The sequence below is a fragment of the Somniosus microcephalus genome, chromosome 2 (assembly GCF_052327205.1).
Source record: "Somniosus microcephalus isolate GS21.2 chromosome 2, FLI_Smic_1.0, whole genome shotgun sequence".
NCBI lineage: Eukaryota > Metazoa > Chordata > Chondrichthyes > Squaliformes > Somniosidae > Somniosus > Somniosus microcephalus.
This window is the reverse complement of record NC_140988.1, coordinates 127,681,919-127,691,695: the sequence shown is the minus strand read 5'-3', so window position 1 is coordinate 127,691,695 and position 9,777 is coordinate 127,681,919.

Below are 9,777 nucleotides of genomic sequence, written 5' to 3'. Positions count from 1 at the left end.
CGGGTGGGTACGCGCTGTGTACCCACCCGTAGGGACATCGGAAATGCCGGTTTCAGACATGCACTGCACATGCGCTGGAAACCGGCATTTCCGATCTGTCAAGAAAGCTCTTGACAGATCCTCCGGCTGCCCGGGAGAAGTGCCTCTGCGGGTGGATAGTTCCACTTTTTGGAGACCCTCCGCCCACAGAAAACACTTACAATTCTTATGCCTGGTAAAAGCAGGCATAAGGCCTGCTTTTATCAGGATAAGAGTTGAAAAAAAGTTGGATTTTTTTTTTTTCCACTGATTTATCATTTAAAAATACTTTAAAGAAAGGTAAGTTTATTTTTAGCCCCATTAAAAACTTCAATTATTTTTTTCAATAATTTAAATTTTTGTTTAAAGTAGCTAATTTATGTAATTTCAAGTCATTTTAAAAATGTGATGTTTTTTAAAAATTCATTTGAAGTTTTACTATGTTTTGGGGGTGATCTCTATTCATATATTTGACAGGTCTTCCTGTCAAATGTATGAAGGGAGATTCCCTTCTCTGACTGGCTCCCCATGGCCCACGTGATCCCAGGGACGGTGCGAACTACCTGTGCCTCAGGGATACGCGGGCCCTGCACACCGGCAGTTTGGAGAGGCCCAGCAGCGGAACTGTGCACCTCCCCAGAGCCCTCAGGTAAGGGCGCAGATTTTTCCAGATGGCAGCCCTCCGCCCGCGGGAGGCCCGCGATCGGAATATCTGGGCCTATGACTCTAAACCACCCAAGTACCTACCCTTGTGTGTTGTTAGTTGGTATGATTGGACTCAGATGAGTGTGAGTGTGAGGGGTGGCTAGTGAGATGGGGAAGTGATAATGTAGATAGAGAGGGATGGGTGGAGGTGCAAGGTAAGTTGGTGTGAGTAAAGATGTGCAGGAGTAGGGTAGGGAAGGCAGAGTGAAAGGCGATGTGATGAATGGCACAGCAGGATGAGGTTGAGTGTGGTTTTGCAGTAACATTTCGTGATCTACTGAGATCATTGAAAGGTTTGCGCCACTGCAGCCTAGTCCTCCTTACGACACCCCTGCTTGTGTCCTCCTGTGCAATCTGCAACCAGGCTGCGTTGGTATCCTGGGGAGGTCTCTTCCACCCATTGGAAGGGAGGAGAACCTCCTTGCATGCTGTGACTCCCTCCATAAGCATATGGAGGGAGCCATGGGAGAGCCTGGGTGCAGCCCTGTGCACCTGTGCAGTGCTTGTCAGTGTTTGCAGCAATGCTGTGGAATACTGACAGCACAACTGTCAAGATCAATTTGCACATGGCCCCTTTAAGGAAACCGGCTGATGACGCGTCATTAAATGACGTCATCAGACCTGCTTCCTTCAATTGGCCGACAAACATGCTGGGCGGGCTTAACAAGACCTGTCAATGTAAAATCATTCTACAGAGCGGGCTGATGTCACCCGCCCCAGATCCGCCCAGGTCTCCCATAATGCAAATTATGCCCAGGCTAGCAATTTGTGAATAGGACAGTAATTACTAGAATTGGGTCTTAAAAATGAGAAATAAAAATTGCACTTATGCTTAGAGAGATATGGGGAATTTTAACTGTCCAGCCCGTCGGGAACGGTGCTGGTGGAGTGGTTCACCGTTTTGTTTTGTACATCCATTTAAGGTCATGGCTATTTAATTGATGTTAGCTGATTCTGGCTATATATTTATACTACATGTTCTGGACTATGCATTATGGCAAGTGGAACACTTGTCCCCCCCCCCACTAAAATATTGTTGAACAAACCCTATGGCCCTGTCATTTACAGGAAGGCAGGTGAGGCTGAAATGGTCGAAGAAGTCGGCAAGGCCGGGGACACGGCGGTCCTGTTGATCTTAACGGCAGGATATTAGTAACAGTTTGTAGCTCCCACTCCCGCATGGCAGCCGGCCAAGTTGACAGAATGGCCGGTGGGTGGGAGGGAACTCTAGCTGCAGGAGGCCACAGCTAGGGATACTTAAAGAAGGTACCTGGCAATCAGGAGACGGGTGTGGAGGTTGGCAATCGGGGTTGGGGAAGCCGAGGACTTCCTTGAAGGGCCGGGAGGAGCACTCCTGCTTCTCCTGGCCCACAGCCAGTGCTGGGAGAGACATTTAACTCGTGGAACCGGCAGCTCCCACCTCCCTTTCACTGCCGAGTTTCCCAACCCCTAGGAAATCCATGCAGCAGCAGTCAATTTTAAATCGGGCTCCCAATTGCACTGTGGGAGCGCAATTTAAAAATGTAAATTAAGCATCCCGCCTCTCCATGGTGGGATACTCGGATGCCCCAATATCCGCCACCGTAAAAATGGTGGAGGGCACATGCACGACATTTGGTGCCGGATTCTGTGCTGCATTTCACTTTTAATGACACTCTCCCGCTCAGTGTGGGGGAGGGGTGGCAGGGTGGGGGTATTAATATCGAGGCCCATCAATCAATTTTCTTGAGCCTGACTACTGGTCCTTAGTTTTTCTGACTCTCATGTCATATGAAATTTGATCATCCTGTGATTGTTCTATCCCAGAAGATGCCTAGATTTCCATTTCCTGTATGTTGTCCAGGCCACTTACTAATACCAAGCCAAAATGCAAACTGAAGCACTGGGCCATGAAGCAGTCCTTTGGTAACTTGGACTCTGAACTACATTGGGTAGAGTTTCCACTTAGGGTGCAATCAGCAATCTGGGCGCAAATTGCATTCAAAATTACGCTAGTTTCTGCAGTGACATTATGATTCAAGTTTCCGTTCAAACTCATTTACATAATCACAAACATATGAACCAGCGCAATCGGGCAGCGTAATAGAACGTAACTGTTTTTCTTTGCTTGTATTAAAAAAATATTCATTGATGTATTTAATAGTAAATTGGGACAGTTTTATTAAACAGTTGAAAATAGGTTTATCACAAAAATAAGTGTGTCTAGTCCACCATGTGTGAGTAACCCGATTTTAAATAACTGAAAATGATTTTTTTTTTAAACTATACAGAATCATTTGTTCGTTTCATTGGTGTACACTAGTCCATTTCTTAGTAAATTAAATATTTTTTAAATATTTAAAAGCTTGTAAAAGGTGCCTATTAGTGTCTATGCGCCTAATAAAACCAGCTTAATTTTAAGAGCCTCCTCAAAGGCCCCCAAACAGGCGCAATTGGTGGAAACTCGCCATGGTGATTAGTTCCACCTGGAGGCATGGCCAGTTCTGCGGGGCCGACTTCCAGCACAATGGTTTTTAACGAGCGCAAAAGAACGCGGAAACTCGATTTGCGCTGGACGTAACTTGCGCTTGATATTCCTTGATCTTTTGTGCTGTTTTGGCTAATTATAGACGAACCTAGCAGAAGCGCTAGCCCCTTGTATTTATATTTATAATTGTTTGGAGTTATCCATTAAAATAACTTTCCTGTTTAGGTAAACCCTTTTTAAAAATTAGAACTGGACATCAATGAACTGATATAACTGAATATAATTGGCTAATAACTAAGAAGAGGGCATTAATAACTAGAAATAGATGTAGAACTGGACATTAATCACTAGAGCTAGTTATTAGTGATCAGTAGTGGCTATTAATACCCAGAACTAGACATGAACTATTAATAACTGGACATTGATAACCAGATACAGTTCTGGACATTCTAGAGCATTACGTTTGACATTTCAGTATCACACTTTAGTTTTCGTAATACTGTAGATTTCAGATTGAGTTTGTTCATTAAAATGCGCCTAACACTTGCACATAAAAGTGGGCTTCCATGGGCTGACATGAGTTATAAATGCGATAAAGGCAGACATAAGGAATTGAAGAATAACACGCAAAAAAAAAATAAGAACATCGAGAAAAGGTAGAAATTGGGTTGAAATAAAGAGTAGGACCGAGGTCGCCCCTTCCCTTTGGTGTTTAATTAAAAAAATACCTGAGCCCGGCTTAATGCTCATTTGGTTTGAAACTAAAGATAGTTTAAAGTTTTATCTCTCCTTTCCTTGGAAAATCATTCCCCCTTCTCTCGGAGACACCAGAGAAATGAACTGCGCCTTAAGTTGTCTGATTTTATTTCTGCACGGTGATCAGATATTAAAAAGGGCAATAGAGCTAAAGAACGGCCCCTGCGCCCGACTTTGTAGTCATGGGAAATCATCCTTGTTGCCAGCATGACCGGTGTAAATGGTGTAAAATCGGTCGCTTTGAAATATCCTTGGTGACATTTAGTAATCAACGTGCAATAGGACCAGCACCGTCCCAATAGTGAAAGTTAGCACAGCAGCTAACTTCAGTCTCGACTTCACTGGACGGATAACATGCCTAAACTTAACGGCATGAATATGTATTCAACCAAAACCAATTTGTAGAGGAAGCGTTAGTGTTAGTGGAAGTTGTTTGAGGTGCAGATCTGCCCAGACTGCTCTGTGACTGTCTTCAAGTGGGAGGAGTGGGCTGCACAGAATGTCCATTATAGTCTGGATTTGGACGCTGGCTTTGCTTGTAGGACTCATTCATGTGCGTGCCGTATGTTATCCGATGAATTACACTTTTTGTTCTTTCCCTTTAAGCCTTTCTTAATGTCTGTGTGCGTGACAGGTATCGTTAGCTCATGCGGATAAAACGGCTGCAGTGTAGCGGAGTTTCTATTAACCCCAACAACCGTTCAAAAGACAAATGGAAATCTCATTATACACTCAGCTCCTTGATGGGACCATTAATGCCATACATTTTGGTAATACTATATTAGCTATAAACGGGGCCTCTTCATGTTTGCCAAGGGATTGTTTTCGACTGAAATTCCCGATTAAAATCTATTTCGACCAACTTCAAATAAGTCAAGCACTTCCACTGTCCGACATGGTTTGACAATAAAGCAGAAATAAAATTGCAACAGTGTAAAGTGCAGGGAAGAAGAAGAATTATCCTTCAGTTCAGTAGCAGGTGAAATGGCTTTTCCTTTTCACAATGGTCAATATGCCGAATGCCTTTGGCTGATGGACAGGGTGTGCAATGAGATTGAGAGTGTAATCGGAGCCTGTTTCCAGCTCACCTGGCAGAGCCTGTGTCGTCAAGGAGCTGCCGGCAATCTCTGAAAAGGAGGATTACTCCCTTTGGTAATCCTGCTCGACTGAACAGCACTTTCTCATTATACAGCTGTGTGCCACCTCCATATTGCACTGTTGAAAATCCATTAAGGATTGATATAGTGTTGTAGGGTGTGTCTTACAATAACCTGGAATTTGGTATGGTGATCAGATATGCCTGATAAGTATTACACACACAGTAGTTTCCAGGATACTACATTTTGTCTGCCAATTTTTCCAGTAATCCAAAACTATATGATGCAACTGCTGGTCAAATAAGACAGAAGGGGGTTCATGTGACTGACAATTATTCAGTGATATACATAGGCAGATATACCACAAATGGACTAATGCCAAAACACAATAGGCTTGATTCTGAAAGGCTAGTATTTTGGCTTGGCAGCTGCTCATGGCCTGCACTTTCCCAGTGACCACCACACATGTTAATATTTTCAGCTGTTTTGCTCTGATTTCAATCAGCTCCTGATGATGTTATGCCGCCTGCTCGGTAGAGCAGGTTAAAATATGGAAGAATGAGTTCCTGGTGGCTTTCCGGCGGGTAGTAACCTGGGCGGTTTCCACTGGGCAGGTAGGGTCAAAACCGCCCCCATTATTCGAACTACAGCCTAACCAACGACCACTTTGCTTTTATACTCCATTCCTTAGTTAGGGATTCCCATATGCTTTTTTATACCTTTATGAACTTGTTCTCACACTTTTAAAGTTTTGTGTATGGCACCCCTAATTCTCTTTGCTCCTCTACTCCTATTTAAAATGTTAACAAACCTCTTTTATTTATAATTGTTATTTATAAAGGCATTATAAATCTTTTCAAGCTGATTTTATATCATTTCCTGAAAGCTTAGTGGGTATATGCACGGTGTGGCATAGTTCTAAGTCATTCAGGCCAGAAGATGTCAGTTTTGATTCTGGGTGTGTGCTGAGTTAGCTGATCTCAGCCAAGACAGTGTTGGGTGTGATACAACTGGCACCCTTACCCCTGAGCTAGGAAGGGGAAACATCAACCAAGGTTCCCACTCCTGGGGCTGAATTTTGCCAGCACTCAGAGTGCAGGTTTGAAGGTGGGCCCGCTGTCAAAATCACAATTTAGATTGTTAAAAGCTTTTTAAAAGGTAGTTAAGAACCATTTTCCCATATACTTACCATTTTACCAGGTTTTCAATGAGGTTCCCGGAGAGCGGCTATCATGTCACGTAAATATTTCAATTTCAATTTTTTTTATTTGTCACATAACCAAATACAACAAGTGAAATCCAGTCAGTGAAATGCTTTTTTCTTAACGAGCCGAGCGCACCAAGCAGCAAAGGACACTTAGCTGCCTGATACGCATGGAGCCCGCAAGGACGGCAGCCGTATGCCGGGTTCTCAATGACTGTGGATTGCTGTGACTAGGTGAAAGCTGCAAAAGTGGTTTAAAAGCTACCATTTCGCAGCTTGTCATTTTCCAATATCAGAAGCTGGAGCATTAGTGATTTGGAACCCACTTTTAAGATTTATGCACTTTTGAAATCTCTCTGTCCACTGTCACCTCCTTGGAACAACCTATCTCAACAGTAACAGATTACTTCTGTCATCTCCACCTCACCTGCCATCTATTCCATCAGCATCAGTGCCTTTGAAAAAAATCTCACTTTGGTCCTCAGAATCCCAACATGATCAGCCCCAACACCCACATCACTGGCCACACCAGCAGCACCAAAAGCCACACCAGCAGCACCAAAAGCCACACCAACCTTCTCTGCAATCAACTGATGCTGCACTGGACACAGTGCATCATCACCCATTCACATTGCTGCCCAGGATGCCAGCGATGGCCTCACCATGTCCAGATTTGCTTCACTTAACACTGTACACCCTGGCTGCCACATGATGCACCAGGTTGGCACCACCCCACACCAGCACCATAAAGCATTCCTACAATGACACAGCCATTCTTTTCACACTCATCACCATTGGGGAGGGGGGCTGCATTATGTCTCACCATTCACTGCAACTCACTAAGCTACTTCCAAAGGTGCACACAAATCTGCCCAAGAAAGCAGTGTTCCAAATAAAGATTTCAATGTTTGACAGCACATTACCAGAAACTTCACATGAACATTGGCTAAACTACCCAAGTGCCTACCCTTGTGTGTTGTTAGTTGTTATGATTGGACTAGGATGAGGGTGAGTGTGAGGGGTAGCTAATGAGATGGGGAAGTGGTAATGTAGATGGAGAGGGATGGGTGGAGGTACAAGGTAAGTTGGTGTGAGTAAGGATGTGCAGGAGTAGGGTAGGGAAGGCAGAGTGATGGGGATGTGATGAGTGGCACAGCAGGATGAGGTTGAGTGTGGCTTGGCAGTAACATTTCGTGATCTACTGAGATCATTGATGAGCTGGAGTCCGAGCTTCAAACACTGCGACACATCAGGGAGGGGGAGAGTTACCTGGACTCTGTGTTCCAGGAAGTAGTCACACCAATTAGATTAGCTAATTCAGATGTATTCCATGGTCAGGGACAGGAGGGTGTGACTATGAGTGAGGCAGGTACGGGGATCCAGGAGGTAGTGTTGGAGGAGCCGCAGCCCTTGCTCTTGTCCAACAGGTTCGAGGCTCTTACTCCCTGTGAGGACAGGAACAGGGACTGCAGGGAGGATGAGCAACCTGGCCACAGCACCGTGGAATGAGGGGCCATTCAAGTGGGGGGAGTAAAAAGAAATGTTGTAGGGGATAGCATCATTAGGGGGATAGATAGGATTCTTTGCAGCCGAGAGCGAGAGTCCCGAACGCTGTGTTGCCTGGGTTAAGGACATCTCTTCTGGGCTGGAGAGAAACTTGGAGGGGGAGGATCCAATTGTCGTGGTCCATGTTGGTACCAATGACATAGATAGGACAAGGAAAGAGGTTCTGCTGAGGGAGTATGAGCAGCTAGGGACCAAATTAAAAAGCAGAACCACAAGGGTAATAATCTCTGGATTATTACCTGAGCCACGAGCAAATTTGGCTAGGGTAAATAAAATCAGAGAGTTAAATGCGTGGCTCAAAGACTGGTGTGGGAGAAATGGGTTTTGCTTCTTGGGACACTGGCACCAGTACTGGGATGGGAGAGAGCTGTTCCGCTGGGACGGACTTCACTTGGCCAGTGCTGGGACTAGAATCCTGGCGAATCGAATAACTAGGGCTGTAGAGAGGGCTTTAAACTAATTAGTGGGGGGGAGGTTTTAAGAGAGCGAAAAATAAAAATGTCAGCGGAGAAGGCAATAGAGCAAGGTAGCAGTGGGGGAATTAAAAACCAGAGCGTGTCAGGAAGGGACAGAATGTATAAAGATAAAGGTAGAGTAGTAAAAGGTGTAAAAGCAGGAATAAATTGTCACAAAACATATTTAAAAGTTCTTTATCTGAATGCACGCAGCATTCGTAACAAAAATAGATGGGTTGACGGTACAAATAACTACACATGAGTATGATTTGGTGGCCATTACAGAAACATGGCTGCGAGGTGACCATGACTGGGAACTAAACATCCAGGGATATTTGACAATTAGGAAGGACAGACAGGAAGGAAAGGGAGGTGGGGTGGCTATGTTAATAAAGGATGGAATCACTGCAATAGTGAGAAATGATATTGGGTCAAAGCAGCAGGATAGTGAAACAGTTTGGGTGGAGATAAGGAATAATAAGGGGAAAAAGTCACTAGTGGGCGTAGTCTATAGGCCTCCTAACAGTTGCAACTCTGTTGGTCGGAGTATAAATCAGGAAATAGTTGGGGCTTGTAATAAGGGAACAGCTATAATCATGGGGGATTTTAATTTTCATATTGACTGGACAAATCAAATTGGGCAGGGCAGCCTTGAGGAAGAGTTCATAGAGTGCATTAGGGACGGGTTCCTTGAGCAGTATGTAACTGAACCAACCAGGGGGCAGGCAATCTTAGATCTGGTCCTGTGTAATGAGACAGGATTAATAAAAAATGTCCTAGTAAAGGATCCCTTTGGAATGAGTGACCATAATAATAATAATTCAACTTTATTGTCATTGCACAAGTACATGAACAACGAAATGTGATCTTGCAAGCTCCCATGACTGGGAGAAGCAAAGCCGCTGCGTCGGTGCGCGCCGCCATTCCATTTCCACCATTCCTCCTGTCCGACAATCTTCAGCCCACCGCCCGGGCCTGCTCACCAGCCGTTCCTCCCGTGACTCCTTTCGTGACCTTCTCACCAACCGCCCCTCCTCGGGGCTCTTTCCGTGACCTTCTGCACCTGGTCTTACCCTGATGGTCACCCCTCCAGGTACTAACCAGGCCTGGCTCTGCTTAGCTTCCAAGCCTTGCCAGTGACCCTGTCCCTAGTCCCAGGATGGTTGAATTCCGAATTTAGTTGGAGGGTGTGAGAGTCGGATCTCAAACCAGCGTACTAAGCTTAAATAAAGGAGACTATGAAGGTATGAGAGCAGAGTTGACTAAAGTGGACTGGGAAAATAGATTAAAGTGTAAGACAGTACATGAGCAGTGGTGTACATTCAAGGAGATATTTCACAACTTTCAAGAAAAATATATTCCAGTGAGGAAAAAGGGGCGTAAAAGAAAAGACAGCCATCCGTGGCTAAGTAAAGTAATAAAGGATAGTATCCGACTGAAAACAAGGGCATATCAAGTAGCCAAATCTAGTGGGAGGATAGAAGATTGGGAAGCATTTAAAAGCCAGCA